The sequence below is a fragment of the Neophocaena asiaeorientalis genome, unplaced genomic scaffold (genome assembly GCF_003031525.2).
Source record: "Neophocaena asiaeorientalis asiaeorientalis breed wild unplaced genomic scaffold, Neophocaena_asiaeorientalis_V1.1 scaffold127, whole genome shotgun sequence".
Classification (NCBI taxonomy): domain Eukaryota; kingdom Metazoa; phylum Chordata; class Mammalia; order Artiodactyla; family Phocoenidae; genus Neophocaena; species Neophocaena asiaeorientalis.
Window position 1 is genome coordinate 5,949,752 of NW_020175414.1, and position 25,279 is coordinate 5,975,030.

General features: G+C 37.9%; 1 pseudogene; it reads right to left on the reverse strand.

Moving 5' to 3' along the window:
* Positions 1-4,805: 4,805 nt before the first annotated feature.
* On the reverse strand, positions 4,806-5,436 carry LOC112414650 (transmembrane emp24 domain-containing protein 2 pseudogene; annotated as a pseudogene).
* Between the last annotated feature and the right edge of the window lie 19,843 nt (positions 5,437-25,279).

Consider the following 25,279-nt stretch of genomic DNA (forward strand, 5'->3'; position numbering starts at 1 on the left):
AACAAATTAGACCAATACAGGTCAGGCCAAAGATAGAGGCAGTATTTTCAGGATTTTTATTTGTTTCTTAAAAGTAACCGTGAAATAAATGGTTCAATCCCTTTGAAAATATTTTGAGGCATTTTTGAATTGGTCTTGACTCATAGTCGTGTGTTTCTGAACTGTGTCTTTTGCTGTCCATATCTTTGGGCTATGGCCCATCCTTAGACTCTGGCAGGTCGTAAGTACATAGTATTGTGCTGACTCCCCCAAACAGGACCATATCCAGCAAATCTGCTGGTGTGAGCCCTTCAGGTGTACATTCATCAGCACTCAGCTGTTCAACAACTGAAAGATTTGTGTGTGTGTGTTTGCACTCTCTTTAGCTGAGTTTCCCAGGAGACTTGAAACAAATTCCAATCTTGGTTTCTGAGCTCCTGTCTGCAACCTCAAGTATGCTTACTTTAAAACTGGGCCTTTGAAGTACCTTGCTTCATTCCTTTGTTTTTGGGACCATCTCACCATAATGTCATCAACTATGACCTGCCAAACATCATCATGTATTAACCTTAACTCTGCTTAGAGCAATAAATGATGGTGTTCTTGCTTCTAGCAACTCTAAATGTTGCATCAGGTTAAAAAGGAGAAGTGTTTTTATAAATATCCTAAGACTTATACGATAGCTAACTTCTATAAAAATTACACAAAATAGGGACTTCCCTGGAGGTCCAGTAGTTGAGACTCCACACTTCCACTGCAAGGGGCATGAGTTCAACCCCTGGTTGGGGAACTAAGATCCCCACATGCCACAAGGCACTGCCAAAAAAAAAAAAGAAAAAAAAGAATTATACAAAATAAAACAAATACCATAATGAGTATGTTGAGGTAACACTGGCTTATAACATTATATGTTTCATGTGTACCACACTATACTTTGACTTCTGTATACACTACCACATGCTCACCACCAAAAGTTTAGCTTTCATCCATCACCATACAGTTGACCTCCTTTACTCATTTTGCCCTCCCTCCACACCCTTCTCCCTAGAGTGGTAACTAGTAGAGTGGTAACTACTCTAACTAGTGGTAACTAGTAGAGTGGCAACTACTACTCTGTTCCATACTGATTTTCAAAAGTACATTATTTCTTTAGAAAGTCTGAGGAAAAAAATAATAATTGAGTTAGGTCTTGGAGAAACCTTAAGAGGTCAGTCTCAGAATGATTGTCTTAGGAGAGAAAAGTCATTTAATGCCAAGTAAAGATTTCAGATACTCATACTTCCCAAATTGATTAAAAAATTTATTGCTTTAATAACTGAAAGTTCAGTTGTTATTACCTACCCTGATATGCTTTTCAAATGGCCACACTGTTTTGTTCGAATGATTTTGCTTTTCTAAAGACTTGTAAATCTTCTATGAAAAGATTTAATTGCTTCCTATGAAGGAAGGAGGAGAGGATGAAAATGCATGGTGTGAGGCTCCAGAAAAACAAAGCATTTATCTCTATTTCCGTCTGGTGGGAGGCTTTAAGGTTAATAATTGGGAATTGCTCATTTTAAAGCCACATTGCATTAAAAAAAAAAAGACACATGCTTCCTGCTGATAGGGTTTTCAGACTGCCTAGAATTTATTGTAATTTTATGAGAGAAAAATCTTAATAGCTCAGCAATCAAATACATTATAAAATAATTTTTGAAAACCTAAGTATTTATAATTGTTCCTTGTAAATTTCACTTTTTTCCCTCTTGTACAGTTATGTTATCAGGATTTGGAATTTTAATTTGCAGCTTTCATTCATTTTACAACAGTATAATGAATGTTTTATCTTCCCTGGGACTATTATATCCAGAGATAATAAGAACAGTCATCTGTTATATGGTCTGCATTTCTTGAGTTGTCTTCTGTGATTTTGTTGTCAGCCTAGCAAAATTAATTAGATTAATTCCCTAAATTCTAGAGAATATTATTAGATACCAATTAAGCATTCAGAAATGTATATTTTATATACTAGTTTATAGACTAATTTTAAAAGAAAGTAAACCCGCCTAGATTCATACATTTTGATGTTTAGTCTCCATAATACACTCTAATATCTATTAATGTGTCATTAGTTTTGTAGGAATCTGGTAAAAAGTCATTTATATGTATTTTGAATAAGATGCCAGCTGACCTTAAGCATTTTTTCCCTGTTTGTTTCTTTATGTACATTTTTCAAATAGGGCTAGACACTGCTATATCCTCAAAAACAAAACAAAACTCTGAAAAAGAAAATCACATACACAAATCAGATTGGCTGCTAGTCCTAAATGTCTGACTGGATGCCCACTTATTTTATACTTTTATTATTGTTTTTATTTATTTTTTGAAATAATTTTCAAAAAGCCAATATGCACACAGTTTAACCATCAAGTATAATGATATACAATAGTTCTTTGGCTCACTTCTTCTCAACTTTACTTACTCGCCAGAGATACTGGCTTCAAACACAGCTCTTTTAAAAATTTTGGTAGACAATACTTCCCAGTTTCTCTTGCAGTTGGTTGCAGTCAAGTTTTGAGTTCAGGTGAATGGAAACTGAGCAAAAGTGATGTAAGCCAATTTTTAGGCCCATCAAAAATATCCTGTGTACTATTCTCAACTTTTAGCTGAATGGAGATGACCCTGGCACCTAGAGGATGGGGAGTCCTTGAGTCACTGTTGGTATTCTATGTGTTGGTTGCCATACTGTTTTTCATGTACATTTTTGGTGGTGAAATACACCAGAAAGACTAAGTCGCTCCCCAGTGCATGACTTTTTGTCTCCGCTATTATGTAAGAAAATGCAAAAGTGGTTTCTAAAAATGTAACATCAAATTTAATAAAATTTTGTACCAGATTGAGAGTTGCATGTCTTTAAATGTAGCTGAAAAATAGTACAGGTTTGCTCCATGGAAATGCTTTGTTTTGAAAAGTCCTGCTGATCATGATGGCTTCACTAATATCCCAAGGAACAAGATACAGTCATAGTGGGGTTAATTGTTAACACTTGTACACGTAAACACATAGTGCAAATAGTCTTATTCATAATTTAGATTTATTTTTAACAAACTTGGAGTCAGATCTTGGAATCATTATTTTGATGTTACTGTGTAGCTACCAAGACCTCATTCCAGGAATAGTAGAAACATTATCACTGCCACTTGATTGTTCACCTGTATTTATATTCCTAGTGTAATTCTTGATCAGTTGTTTGTGTGTAGGAATCCTTTTATGCCACTTGTCCATTTTATGAAGCTCAGTTAACATTAGGTAACATAATCCAGAAATCCACTGAGTAATACAATTGCAGTATGTAACTCTAAGTTGAAATTTGACATAGGAGAAAAGGTGCCATTGTCAACTCCTCCAAGTTACAGAATGTCCACCACCCCACAGGATTTCTTACATATTACACATGCCATTGTCCAGCAGACAGAGTGAGTGAAGATATCAGATTTGATCCGTATATTACTGTACAACATTTAATTTCCTACTTTTGTTCTTGTTGTTTTTTGTTTTTAAAAATAATTGTTTATTTACTGAACCTTGGGCAGAGTAGATACACAACCAATTTTAAACTTACATCTTTTAACTCAGTTTTGCAGTGTTTTCACACACACACGCACACAAATTGGCATGCAACAGTTGTCCTAAGGTAAACACAGTCACCTTAAACTGTTGCAAGTATTTTCACCCAAGGTTGAAAAGTTGCTTATCCTGAACATAAAAACTTTTAATAAATTTAAATTAGTTATATAAAACTCATTACTTGTAGTTTTCCCCTTGCAAAGATCCAAAAAAAAAGAAATGTACAAACCCATCTTCAGAGACCAAGAGAAAGTCATTTTATTTTATACAAAACAAAATTCACATGTGCCATAAAAGAAAGACCCAGGAAAAACAAAAACAGAAACCCTAATACTGACAGTAATGTTCAGTACTCTAATTAAACAGTGGCCAAATGCCACTGATCAAAAATAAAACAGTGGCTGTATATCACTGCAAAGAAATCCAAGAGGCTTTTAACTCTTTGGTGTCAGAAATCCAGAGTTTTCCAATTACTTGAACGCATACCTCCTATGTGCCAAGAGTAGAGAAAGTGGATGTGCCAGCATAGAAAGAAAAAGAACTATCGTTCACTGCAACACCCAGAGAATTGGCTTTAATAGATACTTCTTACAAGGTTAGGCAGAAACCAAAACAAGGGTCATTAGCTGCTTGTGTCAACAATTTTAAGTGGAGGTGATTGAGTTCTAGGGTTCAAAGTTAACTATAAGGGGAAAAAGGTTGTTGGCTTAAGTCTTATCTTTAAAGCAAAAACAAGATAGACAAGGTATAAAAGTACCAACCTGGTAGCATATTCTAGTCACAGAGCTCTGCCATTAGGCTGGATAGAAAATGTCAAGATTCAGATTGTTGTTTCTCATAAGGACTCAACAAAATGAATCTTTAATGACTTGAACTGCAGGACAAGGGATCCCAAGAATGCAGTCATTTTAGTAAAGTACTATCCTGAACAAACTGTATTTTATGATGAAAACAAAAGGAAAGAAGATATAATAAGGACTATACACCTATATTCCACTTACAGTGCTTGAGTTCTGGAAGGACCTGTATAATGAAGGCAGAATTCAAATATGAAATCATGCCAATCACATGTCAAATTTCACTATAACTTTCCTAAAAAAGTGTTTTCCCGCAATATCTCTTAATCACAAAGAAACAGAAGCTGTGAGTGTGCAGTTCAGAAAATAAAAACGTAGAAACTAATGACATTATTATGACCAAGATGTTTGGTAAACAGTGAATTATGAGTTTGGGCTCATCAGGAAAAGGCTTTTTAAACAACCCTCTGGACTGCAAAAAAATCTCTTCAGGTAGTAGATCTGTCCCAATGTCATGGAAACTAGAACAAGAGCTTCAAAGAAGGACCAAAGGACCACTCTGCTGTTTGTGTTGTCATTGATTGCTCTGTGTATTCTCTCCCAAACTCCCCTGTTCATGCTTTACAGCTGTTATTGCCACTGCGAGCTCATTAATCATTTCTTCTAGCTTGCTCTGGTGAGCTTCTGTTTCCATGTCTTGTCCTTAGGGGGCCTCCCCATTATCAATGGTGTACATCACTATCTTTGGAGTCACGGTGGACACCCTATTGCTAAAACAAAACTTATATGTTCCACCCATGTGAGCAACAAATGTGTATTTCCCACTGGACTCCCTGTGTCCCTTATAAATTCCTTTATTTTCAGGCCCTGTAGCCTCCACATTGATGTCCAGGAAGCCGCCCTCAGCTACCTCGAAGATGAGGCCCATCTTGGTGCCCGAGGTGACCCGTTTGAAGAAACATTCCTCTGCGTGTGCATCGATGCTGACGAAGTAGCCCGAGACCGTGGCCAGGAGGGCGGCCAGGAGCACGAGAAGCTCAGCGAGCGTCACCATGGTGCTGCTGGGGCCAAAGCCAGCATCGCAGCTGTGGCCTCCGGAGCTGCGTCACCACAGCCTTCTCCTAATTTCCTACTTTTTTGATAAAGACTATAGATATGTCTTGACGTTTCCTTCCCTCACTCCAGTGGAGCATTTCCATGTCCACTCTGGAGACTAGTGCGCTCTAAACCCTTGCTGCTCATACTGTGGTTTATGGACTAGCAGAATCAGCATCATCCCAGGAGCCTGTTAGAAATGCAGCATCTCAGGCCCATCCTCAAAGCTACTGCATCAGAGTCTGCGTTTCAGCAAGATCCCCTAGAGAATCATACGTCGTTAACTTTTTTTTTTTAACATCTTTATTGGGGTATAATTGCTTTACAATGGTGTGTTAGTTTCTGCTTTATAACAAAGTGAATCTGTTATACATATACATATGTTCCCAGATCTCTTCCCTCTTGCGTCTCCCTCCACATCCCACCCCTCCAGGCGGTCACAAAGCACCGAACTTATATCCCTGTGCTGTGCGGCTACTTCCCACTAGCTATCTACCTTACCTTTGGTAGTGTATATATGTCCATGCGTTAACGTTTGAATGAACCTCTCCCTCGTGCGAAAGAGCCTAGAGGCTGGCATTCTGCGTGAAGAGTAGGGCTGGAAGATCCACCTTTCTTTGTGCAGTTTAATGCCCTTGCTTTCGGTTCTGTGCCTCACTCTCATCAGGGTCTCTGTTTAGTGTCCCCCAAGTCCCCAATGTGGTCGATTTCTTCAGAAATGAAATTTCTTGTGGCATCATAGTTTTTCAAGCCTCAGTGTCTCATACAGATTCCTTCTCCTTTCCTTTGCCTGAAATTTCTTTCCCAATCCTTCTCTCCTTCACATGCATCCTTTCAAGATCCAGTTCAGGTGGTACGATCTCAGGAACAGTTTCTCTGGCCTGCCCCCCTCTCCATCCCTCTACCATCACAAACCCACAGATCAACAGAAATGCCTCTTTGGGGGCACCCACCTCACCCAGTGCTTACTCCATCATTTCACAGGTCCTGGTCATTGCTACCTTATCCCTCTCTTCGACTGAACTGTAAGCACTTAAAGGCCTTTGCTCCCTCAATACTTAGCACAAAGCCTGGCACAGGCACACAGGGAGGTTCCTAGTAAATAGCTGTCGAATAAATGTGTCTGAACTGACCTGAACCTTTAGCAGTTCTCTCACTTGTAGTGAAAGTGCAGGCACCTTGTAAATGTGTCTTCGGTTTTGCCCCGATGGTGTGGAGAGTCTCTCCAAGCTTCTTCTGCTCTGGATGGAATTTCTGCTCCCCCTGGTTTCTTACCTGCTGTCTCATATCTGGACTTGGCCTCTCATTTTGGGGTCTGGGGCTGAAACCAGTTAGACTGCCTGCCTGACTTTCTATCTATTAATCTTGACCCTGAGTGCCGATTCTTGACCTCAGTTCAGCCCTAGACAGAGAGCATCGTGAGCTCCTTGGTCCTCAGTCCCTCTAGTCAAACTGGGCTAATGAAAGAGAAGAGTGCAGTCAGGAGTGGATGGATTATGTTTAGGGAAAGCTATGCTGTGGAAATAGGTCGTTGTTTTATTTTTATATTGTTTTGATGTATAGAGTTTGTTTTATCTTTGCTTTTGCCAGATTAACACAGTATTTATATAACCTCGTGTTTCTTTAGAATGACATTTTGTGGGGGCTTCCCTGGTGGTGCAGTGGTTGAGAGTCCGCCTGCCGATGCAGGGGACACGGGTTCGTGCCCAGGTCCAGGAAGATCCCACATGCCACGGAGAGCCTGGGCCCGTGAGCCATGGCTGCTGGCCCTGTGCATCTGGAGCCTGTGCTCCGCAAGGGGAGAGACCACAACAGTGAGAGGCCCACGTACCGCAAAAAAATAAATAAATAAAAATAAAATAGAATGACATTTTGTGGAGAATGGGAAATTGTCATTTCATTCTTTCTTAGTCTAACCCTACGCCACATGCCTGTGATAGAATTTTTTTCTGCAGGCTTTTTGCAGGATTATATGAAATGAACATGACATTTTTGCGTTATTCCAAACAGTATTTCACAAGCTGACCCTATATTTGCTATCCTCAACCTGAGATAAATATGCAAGAATTTACCATTCTGAATATAGTCTATTAATTTTCAACTTAGTGACCTATTTCTACTTCAATCATAAATGCCAAAATGTATTAGCTTAAATTAGCTTTGTGTCTTATGTTTACAATTCTGTGTATTTATAATCGTTCAACCAAAATGATAACTGAGAGACAGTCCCTCAGAATTGAGAAGTTATGTGAGAAACTACCCAGCTGATACCTTCTTTTGTTAAACTTTTTATTTTGAAATAATTGTAAATTCACATGCAGTTTATTCACATGCAGAATAAACGTAAATTCACATTGTAAGAAAAAATGCAGAGAAATCCTGTGTACCCTTTATCCAGTTTCTCCCCGTTGTAACATCTTATAAAACTATAATGCAATGTCACAATCAAAATACTAAGATGCCGAACACTTCTGCTGCCACAAGTATTCTATATGTTACTTTTGTATAGGTTCACCGCTCGTCCCCTCCACTATCACCCTCTCCTTAACGGCTGCCAACCACTAATCTGTTCTCCACTAGAGAACATATGGTAGTTGCATGTTTATTTTACTTTATTAAGAAACTGCTAAGCTGTTTTCCACAGTGACTGTACGATTTTACATTCCCACCAGTAATATTATGCGTGACTCAGTTTCTCCATATCTTCACCAGCATTTGGTATTATCACTATTCTTTATTTTAGGGATTCTGATAGGTATATAGTGATATCTAACTGTCATTTAATTTGCATTTCTCTAATGGCAGATGAGGTTGAACAGCTCTTCATGTGTTTATTTGCCACATTATATCCTGTTTGGTGAAATGTCTCTCCATGTCTTTTTTTTTTTTTCGGTACGCGGGCCTCTCACTGTTGTGGCCTCTCCCATTGTGGAGCACAGGCTCCGGACGCGCAGGCTCAGCAGCCATGGCTCATGGGCCCAGCCGCTCTGCGGCATGTGGGATCTTCCCAGACCAGGGCACGAACCCGTGTTCCCTGCATCGGCAGGCGGACTCTCAACCACTGCGCCACCAGGGAAGCATTCTCCATGTCTTTTGTCAATTTTCTAATAGGAATTTTGCTCTTTGGTTTTGAGAGTGCTTTATATATTTTAGATACTAACCCTCTGTTGAATATGTGATTTGAAAATATTTTCTGCCAGGCTGTAATTTGTCCTTTCATCTTCTTAACAGGGTCTTTCACAAAGCAAACATTTAAAAACCTTGATGAAGCCTAATTTATCAATTTTTCCTTTTATGGATCATGATTTTGGCATCAACTCAAAGAAGTCTATGCTTAGTCTTAGTTATCCAAGATTTTTCAGTTTTTTCCTTAAAATTTTTATAGCTTTAAATTTGTCTGTTATACCTTTTGAGTTAATTTTTTTGAACAAGGTGTGATACTTAGGCCAAGGGTCTTTTTTTTTTCTACAGATGATGTCCACTTTCCTTAGCACTATTTGTTGAATGGACTTTCTGTCTCCCATTGTGTTACTTTTGCATCTTTGTCAAAAATCTATAGGACATATTTTTGTGGATCTATTTCTGGGCTCTCTATTCTGTTTGTCTACCCCTCCATCAATACCACAAAGTCTTGATTGATGTAGCTATGTAATACATCTTGAAACCGAGTAGACTGATTCCACCAATTTTATTCTTCTTTCTTCAAAAATGTTTTAGCTATTCTAGTTCCTCTGCCTTTCCACAGAAAATTTAGGAGATATATATATGTATGTGTGTGTATATACATATATACATACATATATATATCTCCTCACAAAAAAATCTTGTTAGAATTTTTATAGGAGTTGTGTCAAACCTGTATATCACTTTAGGGAAAATTGATATCTTTACTATGTTGACTCTTCTAATCCATGAACACTGTATTTCTTGTTCTTTTTTTTTTTAAGATTTTTTTTTGATGTGGGCCATTTTTAAAGTCTTTATTGAATTTGTTACAATATTGCTTCTGTTTTATGTTTTGGTTTTTTGGCCATGAGGCATGTGGGATCTTAGCTCCCCACCAGGTATTGAACCCGCACGCTCTGCATTGGAAGGTGAAGTCTTAGCCACTGGATCATGAGGGAAATCCCTCTTTTTTAAATGCAATTACTTTATAGGAATCAAACTACTGTTCATGGATGTTAATAAGATAGTTTCTATTATGTACCTGGTGTTTTCTTTTTCTTTTTTTTGATTTTGAACACTGTATTTCTATCGACTTATTTAAATCCTTAATGTCTTATATCAGCATTGTGTAGTTTTAGCATACAAATCCTATGCATGTCTTGTTAGATTTACACATAAGGATTTTGTAAAGCTATTGTACAAGTGTTGTGTTTTTCAGTATTCATATGTTCATTGCTAGTATATAAAAAAAAATCAAGTTTCGTATGTAGATCTTGTATCTTGTCACATTGCTGCATTCACCTATCAGTTCTATGAGATTTTTTTGGTAGAATTTGAAATTTTCTACAAAGTCAATCATGTCTTCTGTCATAGGGACAGTTCTATTTCTTCTTTTCTGATCTGTATGTCTCATATTTCCTTTTCTCGCCTTATTTAACTGGCTAGAAATTACAGCACTACGTTGAATAACATTGGTGAAAGCAGATATCCTTGCCATGTATCATTAAGCATAAGGTTAGCTGTAGGGTTTTTTTGTAGATCTTCTTTATCAAGTTGTGTAAATTCCCCTTATTCTTATTTTTCATGAAGTTTTTTGAATGGTTGCTCTGCATTGATTGATTTTATCATGTTATTTTTTCTTCTTTTTTTAATATAGTAGATTATGTCAAATTGATTACATTGAATAGTTTTCAAGTATTGGAACTGTCTTGCATCCATGGAATAAATCTCACTTGCTCATAGTATATAATTCTTTTTTTAAATATATTGCTGAATTCTATTTGCCAATATTTTGTTAAAGATTTTGCATCTATATGCATGAGGCATATTGTTGTACTGTTGTACAGTTTTCTTATTTTTTACTGTCTTTGTCTGGCTTTGGTATCAGAGTAATACTAGTTCATAAAATGAATTGGGAGCTATCCTTTGGTATTCTATTTTCTGGAGGAGCTTGTGTGTAGAATTGGTGATAATTTTTTTTTTTAAGCATTTGGTAGAATTCTCCAGTAGAATCATCGAAGATCAGAGTTCTTTTTTGGTAATTAAAAAAATTATGAATTCAATATCCTTAATAGCTTTAGGGCAATTCACATTATCTATTTCATATTGGATGACTTGTAGTAATCTGTGATTTTTGAGGAATCTGTCCATTTCTCTAAGTTGTCAAATATATTTGTGTAGAGCTGTTTTTAGTACTGTTGACCTGTGAACAGCATGGGGGTTAGGAGCACCAACTCTCCATGCAGTCAAAAGTCCATGTATAACCTATAATTGGCCCTCCATATCCATGATTCCACATCAGCATATTCAACCTATTGCGTATTGTGTAGTACTGTAGTATTTACAATTGAAAAAATTCCATGCATAAGTGGACCTGCACACTTCAAACCCATGTTGTTCAAGGGTGAGCTATTTTTCAGGGTGGGGGTGGTAAATGTTTATTTATTTTTCTTTTCTCTTTTTTTATTGAGGTGTAGTTGATTTACAATATTATATGTTTCAGGTGTACAACATAGTAATTCACAATTTTTAAAGGTTATACTCCATTTATAGTTATTATAAAACATCAGCTATATTCCCTATTCTGTATGATATATCCTTGTAGCTTGTTTATTTTATACATAGTAGCTTGCACCTCTTAATCCCCTACACCTATCTTTCCCCTCCCCCTACCTTCTCCCCACTGGTAACCACAAATTTGTTTTCTATATCTGTGAGTGTGTTTCTTTTTTGTTATATTCATTAGTTTGTGATTCTACGTGTAAGTGATATCACACAGTATTTGTCTTTCTCTGTCTGACTTATTTCTCTAAGCATAATACCTTCCAAGTCCATCCATGTTGTTGCAAATGGCAAAATTCCATTCTTTTTTATGGCTGAATAGTATTCCATTGTATGTATATGCCATATCTTCTTTATCCATTCATTTGTTGATGAACATTCCCTTATTATCTTTTGATGTCTGTGGGGTTTTTAGTGATAGCTTCTGTTTCAGTCTTGATATGGATAATTTTTCTTCTCTCTCTTTTTCTTTGTCAGTCATAATAAAGGTTCACCAATGTTACTGATCTTTTTAAAGAACCAGCTCTTTGTTCCATTGATTTTCTCTATTGTTTTTCTGTTTTGAATTTCACCAACTTATGTTCTTTATTATTTCTTTCCTTCTGCTTGATTCGGATTTACTTTGCTCTCTTTATTCCAGGCTCTTGAGGTGGGATGTTAAATTACTGATTTGAGAATGTTCTTCTTTATTAACAGAGATTTTAGTGTTATAAATTTCCCTTTCAGCATTGCTTTAGGAGTGTCACACAAAACTTTTATGTTGTGTTTTCCTTTTCATTCTGTTCATTGTATTTTTCGATTTCCACTTTCCTCTGACCTTCCTGATTTCTGATGAGCAATCCACTGTCATTGAATTATTTTCCCTCATTGATAATGTGTTATTTTATCTGGCTGCTTTCAGGATTTTGTCTTTGTCTTTAGCTTTTAGAAGTTTAATGATGATGTGTCTTGTCATGGATTTCATAGAGTTTTTCCTGTTTGGGCTTCTTCAATCTGTAGTTTTATGTCTCTTGCCAAATTTAGGCAGTTTCCAATCATTATTTCTTTGAGTACTTTTTTAATCTCATCGTTTTCTTCTCTCCTCTAGGACTTGGAGGACTCAAATGTTAGATCTTTTGTTATAGTCCCCCAGGTGTCTGAGGCTCTGTTCATTGTATTTTTTTAGCTTATTTCCTCTCTGTTTGTTCAAATTGGGTAATTTTTATTGTTTTATCTTCCAGTTCATTGATTCTTTACTCTGTCACCTCTTTTCTGCTGTTTTGTCCACTTTATTTCAGTGATTGTATTTTGCAGTTCTAAAATTTCCATTTGGTTCTTTTTTATATCTTCTAGTTCTTTGTTGAGGCTTTCTATTTTTCAAAAGTTTCAAGAGTGTTTGTAATCATTCACTGAAGCATTTTTTGATGGCTACTTTAAAATCTTTGTCAGATAATTCTAACATCTCTGCCATTTCAGCATTGACATTTATCAATAGTCTTTTAAAATTCATTTTAAGATCTTCCTTGTTCTTGGTATGACGAGTAATTTTCAGTGGAAACCTGAATATTTTTTTGTTTTGTTATAGACTCTGGATCTTATTTACTCCTCTTATTCTAACTCTCTTTCTCTGACACACTTGTTCTTTTGGGGAAAGAGGAGGGCACTTCCTTGTTAATGCCAGATAGAGGTAGCCTGTGTGGCCATCCAGGCTCGGTTGACACCTGGTCGGAGGGATCCTCATTTCGCTGGATGAGTGGGACTTTCAGCTCAGCTGCGATCTCCACTGATATCACAGTGGAGATGGCCTTGTTACTGCTGGTTGATGGTGAAAGTCCTCACACTTCCTTAGACTTCTTCTGACACTGCCCAAACAGGGAGGAGGAGGAGTGCCTAATTATTGCTGGACTGGGGTGGAACTACAGACTCTCACATGGTCTCCAGGAATATTGTGTAAGAGAGGGGGCTCATTACTGGTCAGCAGGGGTAAATATTCCATCTTCCTGCTTGGCCTTCTCAGATATCCCCTTAGTAGCGGTGTTGGGGCACTTTGCTATAGTGTGTGTGAGTGCAAGTCCCAGCTCCTCACTCCACTCAGTCTTTGCCAGCATGAGTGGAGTAGGGCCACAACCTTTTCTATGGTGCTTGGCTTTTATTGTTTTCTGTCTTGATGGGTTGCCCTTTTTTTTATTGCTTGGCTAGAGAAAGCAGGTTTTGTTGTGGCTTTTTTCCTTGCCTCCATTGGCATTCTCATATTGTTGGCTTCTTCAGCTCCAGGTCTGGATATATGAAGTTAAAAGAAAACTTAGAGAACCCACCACCATGTTTTGTCTCATGTCCCAAAGTCTCTTGTTTGTCTGCCTTCTTCTCTCTACCTTTCAGTGACATCCTACGTGTTTTATATAAAATGTTCAGGGTTTTAAAGTTTTATTTTATATGAAAAACAGGGAAATGATGTTTACTCTATGTTCCCAGGAGCAGAAATACAATGCATTCAATTTTAAAAATGAGGAAATTGAAGTCTTGGGTAAGGATCCACAGCTACTAGTGGCATAACTGAGTTAGATTCCTGCTTGCTCAACTCTTTGTTCAGTGTTCTCACCATTGTAACAATGAAATGCAGGCATCTGCCTTGAACTGTGATGGTGCAGAGACAGTGTTATGAGAATCCTGTACAGACTCCCACTGCCTCCTGGCCACGTATTTTACTTTACACGTATTCCACTTTACACGTATTCCTTCAGAACCTTTACATGGTCTTAGCTAACTCACTATATTGCTGTCTTCACTGATGGGTCCATAATTCCCACATATGAACAGCTTCGAGGCAGCAGTGTTAATTTAAGGGAGGGCTGAAGAATTAAACACTAACAAATGCTCTCTTTTTACTTAATTATATATTATTGGAGATGGATGGGGATAATGGATGGAAATAGGAGGTGCTAAATAGCCTCAAGCCATCCAAACATTGCCTGCCTTGTATTAAACTCCAATGATAACAATATGCTGATATGGCAGCCTCTGTTGATTTTAATTAATTAATTTAGGACAATGGTGAAATATTTATTTAATATGAATCTGAGGTTATCTTTGCCAGTGAAAGATTAGAGAGGACCTTAATAAACAAATTTGTTTATTTTCCCCATACTGTTGGCATTAGAAAAACATCTATAGCCACATGAAAACAGAATCTGTCATTTATGAGTTCCACTTATCCTTGCATAAGTCTCAAGTATCAAAACTGATTTTTAAGAATGTTCATTTGAAAAACAGCAGAGATAAGATTCAAGGATGCTTGCTCTTAGAGAAGGATTATTTATTAAGGGAAAGACTTGTCCTTTGAAAATTATTATCATAATTATCACTAAGAACCCAATTCTATATTTCTTATTAAGGCAAAATCCCTATTGAGGTAAACACAAGAAGGATGTTGATTGCAGTGGGATATCTATCTGAATAGGACTAAGTAATCAGCTTTGAAATGTCACTCAGTGGAATCAGCAGGGCAGAGGCTATTCCCTGGCAGGTTGCAAAACATTTTTTTGGAATTGCCAAGGATTTTACATCATCCTTGCATAGGTAATTATTAGGTAACTACAGAAGCAATATTTAAAACTCAAGGAAAAACTTTACTGGAACAGAGAAAATAGCATAGAAGTCCAAGGAGCTATATCAACTCATTGACTATGTTGAGAGTCATTGAATCACATACTCTCAGAGTTCAAGCCACTTGGTCTGAACCCACACTGGTGAGTAATTCTACTCCAGAGTCACCTGGCCGTGGTGTTTCTACCTCTCCTCTCAGGGAAATCTGAGACTGGCACAGATGGCCCACTTCAGTCTCTGTGTGCTGTCCTTGTGTCTTCATTTCTTGGGCTTGACTCTATTCCTTCAGGCCATGCAAGTGTTTGGGGAATAAGTAATGAGAATGCAAATTAGCTTAAATCATTTGAAAACATTAAAAACCTCAATACAATAGGCACTTGACATTTTGAAAGGCTACTTCCCAAAACTTTTAATATTCTCCAGACATGGAAAGATCGCTGTGTCGAAAGTATATATCAAGTTTTCAGGTAGCAAACTACAGCCATCCACCACTGAGTTTTCAGATACCGAGCAGCTGACTAGTTTTGCTCACTCACCAAAAATTTTTATAGAAAACATTATCTCTGTAATTGCCCTCAGCTCACTGATTTACTCTTCACTCATTCTACAAATATTTATTGAAGGCCTAGGTTGTGACAGGTACTGTACTAAGCTCTTTAGATAATAAAACATGTACAATCCCTGTCCTTAGGGTATTAGCAGTCTAGTAGAAGAGGATGTCAATGCACAAGTAAATTAAAAAAATATAAAATACAATTTATGATCAGTGCTTTGAAAGAAACAAAGAGGGTAGAGTGATACACGGTACATTGTAGAGAAGGGCTTACTCAGGACTGGTAGGCAGGGAAGACCTTTGAGGGAGTGCCATTTAAGTTGAGAATTGAAAGTGTCAGTTACATAAAAAGTAGGGGACAGGCTATTCTCAGTAAAGGAACAGCATGTGTAAAGTCTCTGAGACTGGAAAAAACACAGAACATCTGAGGGGTTGAAAGGTCAGTGTGGGTGGAGGAAAGTGAGAAAGGTAGATGGGCAGGAGATGAATTTTGTCAGATAGGCAAGGGCTAGATCACGTGAGATCTTTGTAGACCATTTGTCTTAGTCCATTTGGGCTGCTATAACAGAATACCATAGACTGGGTGGCTTAAACAACAAACATTTATTTCTCATGGTTCTGGAGGCTGGGAAGACCAAGATCAAGGTGCCAGAAGGTTTAGTGTCTGGTGAGGGTCAGCTTCTTGAATGACAAATGGCCATCTTCTCACCGTGTCTTCACATGACAGAAGGGGGTGAGAAAGCTTTTGGGGTCTCTTTTAGAAGGGCTCTAATCCCATTCATGAGGGTTCCAACCTCATGACCTAATTACCGCCCAAAGTCCCCACCTCCTAACACCATCATGTTAGGGGTTAGGATTTCAACATATGAATTTTGGGGGGATACAAACATTTGGTATATAACACCATTATCAGGAGTTTATATTTTATTCTTATGTAATAGGAAGCCGCTGACAGGGTTTTAATAGAAAAGTGACATGTTCATAGACCAGGTCAGACTTGTGCCAACCCAGAGTAGCTATTTTACAGTAGCTATAGAATCTGCTTGTTAATTCTAAGGAAAGGCAGCTGGTAATAATTAATGACATATAATGATTACTTTTTGTTGTTGTTGTGGGAAAAGCTGGTTGGAGAAAAAACTGGTTGGAGGAGACATGAGTGTCAGTAGCCAGCAGAGAAGCCAACAAAATAGACTACGTGAGATGGTGACTTAGACTATGGTGGCAGTGGTGAAAATGAAGACCAGTGAAAGGATTTGACATGCTTTTTCAATGAAATGACAGAGAAAGTGTGTTGATATCAAGCAGCTAGACTGGGTGGATGTGGTGCTAGTTGCTGAAGTGGAGAAGACTGGGGAGACATGGGTGGTGGGCCACATCGAGAGTGTAGTTTTAAACTGATTTGCTGCATTTGAGATGCGGGCAGACATCTAAACGAGGAGGCTGACAAGCATCTGTAAACCAGGACTCAGAGGACAGGTTTTAGGATGTAAATTTGGTATTTGAGGCATAGATATAGAATTGAAAGCCATGGAAACTGAAAAGATCACCAACAGAGAGGGGTATAAGAGAAAAGGAAAGAGGGTTTAGGACTGAATGAGAGGTCAAAGAGAGAGAGAGCCGTCTGCAAAAGAGTCCGAAGAGGAATTGGCAAAGAGACAGAAGGAAAACCAAGAAAACAAAGAGTTGAGGAGAGGAGGAGGAGAAAGATGAATGGTCTACTGTATTGAATGCCACGGAGACTGGTTCTTGACTTCAAAAAGCATAAACATCAAATCAAAATTAGATATATTTAGCATCTGTTATTTCATGTGTTTTACCTGCCTAACATGTTTTTCCTGCTCACCTGCAGAAATAACAACTGCTGAGTCATAACACTGTCAAATCACATTCTTTAAAGAAAAGTCTCCCATCTTTTCTTTCTTCATGAATTTTGATTCTCCCTGAATTCTCTGGATAACTTCTACAATTCTCTCCATTTTGTTGTCATACACAGAATCTACAGTCTTCAAAAGTCTCCACTTTCCAAATGTAGAACTATTTTAGATGCAGTTTATTATCTTTTGAAAATTATCCTGTTCATTTTAAAACATATTAGCCCTTCACCTTCAATGTATTTGAATTGTTATGTTGTCGGAGCCTTGAAATATTAAGCTTATCGAAAAGTTAGGACAAGTTTTCCCTAGAGGGCGGCAAGTAGTTTTAAATTCAAAGTGGTTAAAAACAGTCCATATCTTAAAATAGAAGCAAATTTTTTCTCTGTTTCATGTTTCACATTCTCTCAAGATATCCACAATCCTTTTAAACTCTCTATTTATTATTAAATACAAGCAATTTAGCTCCTTTGGGAGATTATGCAAATAACTCATCCAGAATTAGCATTTAACATGCAGTTCTTATATCCACACAAATGTTTTGTATAAAGTTGTTTTAAAAAGATTCAAATCTTTATAATTAGGAAGAGAAAATATATTAATAGGAATAAAGGGATACTCTGCTAATCTCCCATATGTAAATTAGCTTATAATTTTCCATCATTTACTTTAGAAGCAACAGAACAATGGAACTTCTCTTCTTCAATATTGCTGTCTCTCTCTTTCTCCTGTCAAAAGTATGTGCTTGTACATGTATATCTAAAAGAAAATGACAAGGAATGTTAAATACTTTAGTTTTGTGGGAAAGAGAGGGTTGGTAACTTGTGAGTGGGCTTGAAGTTGATGCTCTGTGCTTTGGCCTCAAAGGGATGAACTGCAACACAGACCCCCTGGGGTTCTTATTTCAACTGGCTGTTCGTCCTCGTCCTCTTTGTTAGGGGCTAGATCCACTCTTGCCCACCTGACCCTTCCTCTACAGTCTCCCCACCCCTCCCCACTCTTTACATGAAGGACAGTATTGTAGAATACATGGGGAAATTGTTCACTTCCATGGGGAGCACTTCCCTGGGGAAGTTCACTTCGTTTTCACTTTAGTCTCTAGCTTGGCCCTTGGAGAAATGCAGGCAGCACATGGACAGTGATCAACAGGGCAGTACTGGGTGGAGTCTTCAGTTTCACTTATCTTCTGGAGCATGATTTTTCTCTTTCAAGTTTCCAGAAGTGCAATGCCCAGTCCTAGGAGTTTAGCATAATTAGGTGATCTAGGATGGTGAAGGATTCACAACCAAGTCAGACACTGAACCATTGAAAGCATTAGGTTGTTGAACCTGGAAGAGGAAAGGGGAACTCTGAAGAGACTTTAAATACAAAATGGGTTATTAAAAAAAATTTTTTTAAATTAGAGTATAGTTGATTTACAATGTTGTGCCAATCTCTGCTGTACAGCAGTGACTCAGTTATACAAATACAGACATTCTATTTTAATATTCTTTTTCATTATGATTTTTTATTTTCCTTTTTTTTAAACATAAAGTTGGAATAACTTTCTTGAAAAATCCAATCACAGAGAGCACTGCCTTCACTGATGAAATAGACAAACATGTGAAGCATCAGTGCTATCTAACAGGGCTTTCTGTGATAATGTTTTTTTTTTCTTAAATTTTATTTATTTTTTTATACAACAGGTTCTTATTAGTCATCAGTTTTATACACATCAGTGTATACATGTCAAACCCAATCTCCCAGTTCATCACACCACCACCACCACCCCCCCGACTGGTCTCCCCCTTGGTGTCCAGACCTTTGTTCTCTACATCTGTGTCTCAATTTCTGCCCTGCAAACCAGTTCATCTCTACCATTTTACTAGGTTCCATATGTAAGCATTAATATATGATATTTATTTTTCTCTTTCTGACTTACTTCACTCTGTATGATAGTCTCTAGATCCATCCACGTCTCTACAAATGACCCAATTTCATTCCTTTTTATGGCTGAGTAATATTACAATATATATATGTACCACATCTTCTTTATCCATTCATCTGTCGATGGGCATTTAGGTTGCTTCCATGACCTGGTTATTGTAAATAGTGCTGCAATGAACATTGGGGTGCATGTGTCTCTCTGAATTATGGTTTTTCTCTGGGTATATGCCCAGTAGTGGAATTGGTGGATCATATGGTAATTTTATTTTTAGTTTTTTAAGGAACCTCCATACTGTTCTCCATAGTGGCTGTATCAACTTACATTCCCACCAACAGTGCAAGAGGGTTCCCTTTTCTCCACATCCTCTCCAGCATTTGTTGTTTGTAGATTTTCTGATGATGCCAATTCTAACTGGTGTGAGGTGGTAACTCATTGTAGTTTTGATTTGCATTTCTCTAATAATTAGTGATGTTGAGCAGCTTTTCATGTGCTTCTTGGCCATCTGAATGTCTTCTTTGGAGAAATGTCTATTTTGGTCTTCTGCCCATTTTTGGATTGGGTTGTTTGTTTTTTTAATATTGAGCTGCATGACTGTTTATATATTTTGGAGATTCTTTGTCCAATGATTCAAAAATATTTGCAAATATTTTCTCCCATTCTGAGGGTTGTCTTCTTGCCTTGTTTATGGTTTCCTTTTCTGTGCAAAAGCTTTTAAGTTTCATTGGGTCCTATTTGTTTATTTTTGTTTTTATTTCCATTACTTTAGGAGGTGGATCAAAAAAAATCTTGCTGTGATTTATGTCAAAGACTGTTCTGCCTATGTTTTCCTCTAAGAGTTTTAGAGTGTCCAGTCTTACATTTAGGTCTCTAACCATTTTGAGTTTACTTTTCTGTATGGTGTTAGGGAGTGTTCTGATTTCATTCTTTAACATGTAGCTGTCCAGTTTTCCCAGCACCACTTATTGAATAGACTGTCTTTTCTCCATTGTATATTGTAGCCTCCTTTGTCATAGATTAGTTGACCATAGGTGCATGGGTTTACCTCTGGGCTTTCTGTCTTTTTCCATTGATCTATGTTTCTGTTTTTGTGCCAGTACCATATTGTCTTGATTACTGTAGCTTTGTAGTATAGTCTGATGTCAGGGAGTCTCATTCCTCCAGCTCAATTTTTTTTCCCTCAAGACTGCTTTGGCTACTCGGGGTCTTTTGTGTCTCCATCCAAATTTTAAGACTTCTTGTTCTAGTTCCTTAAAAAATGCCATTGGTAATTTGATAGGGATTGCATTGAATCTGTAAATTGTTTTGGGTGGTATAGTCATTTTCAGAATATTGATTCTTCCAATCCAAGAACATGTATATCTCTCCATCTTTTGTATCATCTTTAATCTCTTTCATCAGTGTCTTATAGTTTTCTGCATACAGGTCTTTTGTCTCCCTAGGTACGTTTATTCCTAGGTATTTTATTCTTTTTGTTGCAGTGGTAAATGCGAGTGTTTCCATAATTTCTCTTTTAGACTTTTCATCATTAGTGCATAGGAATGCAAGAGATTGCTGTGCACTAATTTTCTAACTTGCAACTCTACCAAATTCACTGATTAGCTCTCATAGTTTTGTGGTGGTATCTTTAGGATTCTCTATGTATAGTGTCATGTCATCTGCAAACAGTGACAGTTTTACTTCTTCTTTTCCAATCTGTATTCCTTTTATTTCTTTTTCTTCTCTGATTGCCGTGGCTAGGACTTCCAAAACTATGTTGAATAATAGTGGTAAGAGTGGACATCCTTGCGTTGTTTGTGATCTTAGAGGAAACGCTTTCAGTTTTTCACCATTGAGAATGATGTTTGCTCTGAGTTTGTCATATATGGCCTTTATTATGTTGAGGTAGGTTTCCTCTATACTCAGTGTCTGGAGAGTTTTTATCATAAATGGGTGTTGAATATTTTCAAAAGATTTTTCTGCATCTATTGAGATGATCATATGGTTTTTATTCTTCAATTTGTTAATATGGTATAGCACATTGATTGATTTGCATATATTGAAGAATCCTTTCATCCCTGGGATAAATCTCACTTGATCAAGGTGTATGAACCTTTTAATGTGTTGTTGGATTCCGTTTGCTAGTGTTTTGCTGAGGATTTTTGTATGTATCTTCATCAGTGATATTTGTCTGTAATTCTCTTTTTTTATAGTATCTTTGTCTGGTTTTGGTATCAGGGTGATGGTGGCCTCATAGCATGAGTTTTGGAGTGTTCCTTCCTCTGCAATTTTTTGGAAGAGTTTGAGAAGGATGGGTGTTAGCTCTTCTCTAAATGTTTGATAAAATTCACCTGTGAAGCCATCTGGTCCTGGACTTTTGTTTGTTGGAAGATTTTTAATCACAGTTTCAATTTCATTACTTGTGATTGGTCTGTTCATATTTTCTATTTCTTCCTGGTTCAGTCTTGGAAGGTTATACCTTTCTACAAATTTGTCCATTTCTTCTAGGTTGCCCTTTTTATTGGCATAGAGTTGCTTGTAGTAGTCTCGTAGGATGCTTTGTATTCCTGTGGTGTCGTTTGTAACTTCTCTGTTTTCATTTCTAATTTTATTGATTTGAGTCCTCTCCCTCATTTTCTTGATGAGCCTGGCTAATGGTTTATCAATTTTGTTTATCTTCTCAAAGAATCAGCTTTTAGTTTTATTGATCTTTGTTATTGTTTTCTTTGTTTCTATATCATTTATTTCTTCTCTGTTCTTAATGATTTCTTTCCTTCTGCTAACTTTGGGTTTTGTTTGTTTTTCTTTCTTTAGTTCCTTTAGGTGTAATGCTGGATTGTTTATTTGAGATTTTTCTTGTTTCTTGAGGTAGGTTTGTATAACTATTAACTTCCCTCTTAGAACTGCTTTTGCTGCATCCCATAGGTTTTGGATCGTCATGTTTTCATTGTCATTTGTCTGTAAGTAGTTTTTGATTTCCTCTTTGATTTCTTCAGTGATCTCTTGGTTATTTAGTAACGTATTGTTTAGGCTCCATGTGTTTGTGTTTTATTCCTTATAATTCATTTCTAATCTCATAGCGTTGTGTTCAGAAAAGATGCTTGATATGATTTCAATTTTATGAAGTTTACTGAGGCTTTATCTGTGACCCAAGATGTGATCTATCCTGGAGAATGTTCCGTGCGCACTTGAGAAGAAAGTGTAATCTGCTGTTTTTGGATGGAATGTCCTGTAAATATCAGTTAAATCTATCTGGTTTATTGTGTCATTTAAAGCTTCTGTTTCCTTATTTATTTTCATTTTGGATGATCTGTCCATTGGTGTAAGTGAGGTGTTAAGGTTCCTCACTATTATTGTGTTACTGTCGATTTCCTCTTTTAGAGCTGTTAGCAGTTGCTTTATGTATTGAGGTGCTCCTATGTTGGGTGCATATATATTTATAATTGTTATATCTTCTTCTTGGATTGATCCCCTGATCATTATGTAGTGTCCTTCATTGTCTCTTTTAACATTCTTTATTTTAAAGTCTATTTTATCTGATATGAGTATTGCTACTCCAGCTTTCTTTTGATTTCCATTTGCATGGAATATCTTTTTCCATCCCCTCACTTTCAGTCTGTATGTGTCCATAGGTCTGAAGTGGGTCTCTTGTAGACAGCATATATATGGGTCTTGTTTTTGTATCTATTCAGCAAGCCTGTGTCTTTTGGTTGGAGCATTTAATCCAGTCACGGTTAAGGTAAATATTGATATGTATGTTCCTATGACCATTTTCTTAATTTTTATATGTTTGTTTTTGTAGGTCCTTTTCTTCTCTTGTGTTTTCCACTTAGAAAAGTTCTTTTAGCATTTGTTGTAGAGCTGGTTTGGTGGTGCTGAATTCTCTTAGCTTTTGCTTATCTGTAAAACTTTTGATTTCTCCATCGAATCTGAATGAGATCCTTGCCAGGTAGAGTAATCTTGATTGTAGGTTCTTCCCTTTCATCACTTTAAGTATATCATGCCACTGCCTCTGGCTTCTATTGTTTCTGCTGAGAAATGAGCTGTAAACCTTATGGGAGTTCACTTCTATGTTATTTGTTGTTTTTCCCTTGTTGCTTTCAATAATTTTTCTTTGTCTTTAATTTTTGCCAATTTGATTACTATGTTTCTCAGCATGTTTCTCCTTGGGTTTATCCTGTATGGGATTCTCTGTGCTTCCTGGACTTGGATGGCTATTTCCTTTCCCATGTTAGGGAAGTTGTTGACTATAATCTCTTCAAATGTTTTCTCGGGTCCTTTCTCTCTCTCTCCTCCTTTTGGGACCCCTCTAATGCGAATGTTGTTGCATTTAATGTTGTCCCAGATGTCTCTTAGGCTGTCTTCACTTCTTTTCATTCTTCTTTCTTTATTCTGTTCCACAGAAGTGAATTCCACCATTCTGTCTTCCAGGTCACTTATCCGTTCTTCTGCCTCAGTTATTCTGCTACTGATTCCTTCTAGTGTAGCTTTCATTTCAGTTATTGTATTGTTCATCTCTGTTTGTTTGTTCTTTAATTCTTCCTTGTCTTTGTAACATTTTTTTCATCTCCTCGATCTTTGCCTCCATTCTTTTTCTGAGGTCCTGGATCATCTTCACTATCATTATTCTGAATTCTTTTTCTCAAGGTTGCCGATCTCCACTTCATTTAGTTGTTTTTCTGGGGTTGTATCTTGTTCTTTCATCTGGTACATAGCCCTCTGCCTTTTCTTCTTGCCTGTCTTTCTGTGAATGTGGTTTTTGTTCCACAGGCTGCAGGATTATAATTCTTCTTGCTTGTGCTCTCTGCCCTCTGGTGGATGTGGCTATCTATGAGGCTTCTGCAAGTTTCCTGATGGGAGGGACTGGTGGTGGGTAGAGCTGACTGTTGCTCTGGTGGGCAGAGCACAGTAAAACTTTAATCCGCTTGACTCCTGATGTGTGGGGCTGGCCTCCCTCCCTGTTGGTTGTTTGGCCTGAGGCAATCCAACACTGGAGCCTACCTGGGCTCTTTGGTGGGGCTAATGCTGACTTGGGGAGGGCTCACACTAAGGAGTACTCCCTGGAACTTCTGCTGCCAGTGTCCTTGTTCTTGCGGTGAGCCACAGCCACCCCCCATCTCTGCAGGAGACCCTCCAACACTAGCAGGTAGGTCTGGTTCAGTCTCCCCTGGGGTCACTGCTCCTTCCCCTGGGTCCCGACGTGCACACTGTTTTGTGTGTGCTTTCCAAGAGTGAAGTCTCTGTTTCCCCCAGTCCTGTCAAAGTCCTGCAGTCAAATCTCACTAGGCTTCAAAGTCTAATTCTCTAGGAATTCCTCCTCCTGTTTCCGGACCCCCAGGTTGAGAAGCCTGATGTGGGGCTCAGAACCTTCACTCCAGTGGCTGGACTTCTGTGGTATAACTGTTCTCCAGTCTGTGAGTCACACACCCAGCAGTTATGGGATTTGATTTTACTGTGATTGTGCCCCTCCTACCATCTGACTGTGGCTTCTCCTTTGTCTTTGGATGTGGGGTATCTTTTTTAGTGAGTTCCAGTGTCCTTCTGTGGATGATTTTCCAGCAGCTAGTTGTGATTCTGGTGTTCTCACAAGAGGGAGTGAAAGCATGTCCTTCTACTCTGCTATCTTGGTTCAGGGCTCTGGGATATTATTTTTTATCTGCACCTCCAATGTGTGGGTAGTGGCACTTGAAAAGGGGCTAGTGTGTCCCATTTTTGTTATTGGAGTAAAATTTCTTTACAATGTTGTGTTAGTTTCTGCTGTACAATGAAGTGAATCAGCTATATGTACACCTGTATCCCCTCCCTCTTGGACCTCCTGCCCCTCTCTTCCGTCCCCACCTAGGTCATCACAGAGCACACAGCTGAGTTCCCTGTGCTATACAGCAGGTTCCCACTAGCCATCTTTTTTACACATGGTAGTGTACTTATGTCAAACCTAATCTCCCAACTCGTCCCACCCTCCCCTTCCCCCACTTTGTCTACACGTCCATTCTCTATGTCTATGTCTCTATTCCTACCCTGCAAATAGGTATGATTTATCCCAGGAGATTGAATATAATTCCCTGTGCTATACAATAGGACCTTGTTGTTTATCCTTTCTAAATATAATAGTTTGCATCTACCAACCCCAAACTCCCAATCCATTCCTCTTTCCCAGCCCCCCCCC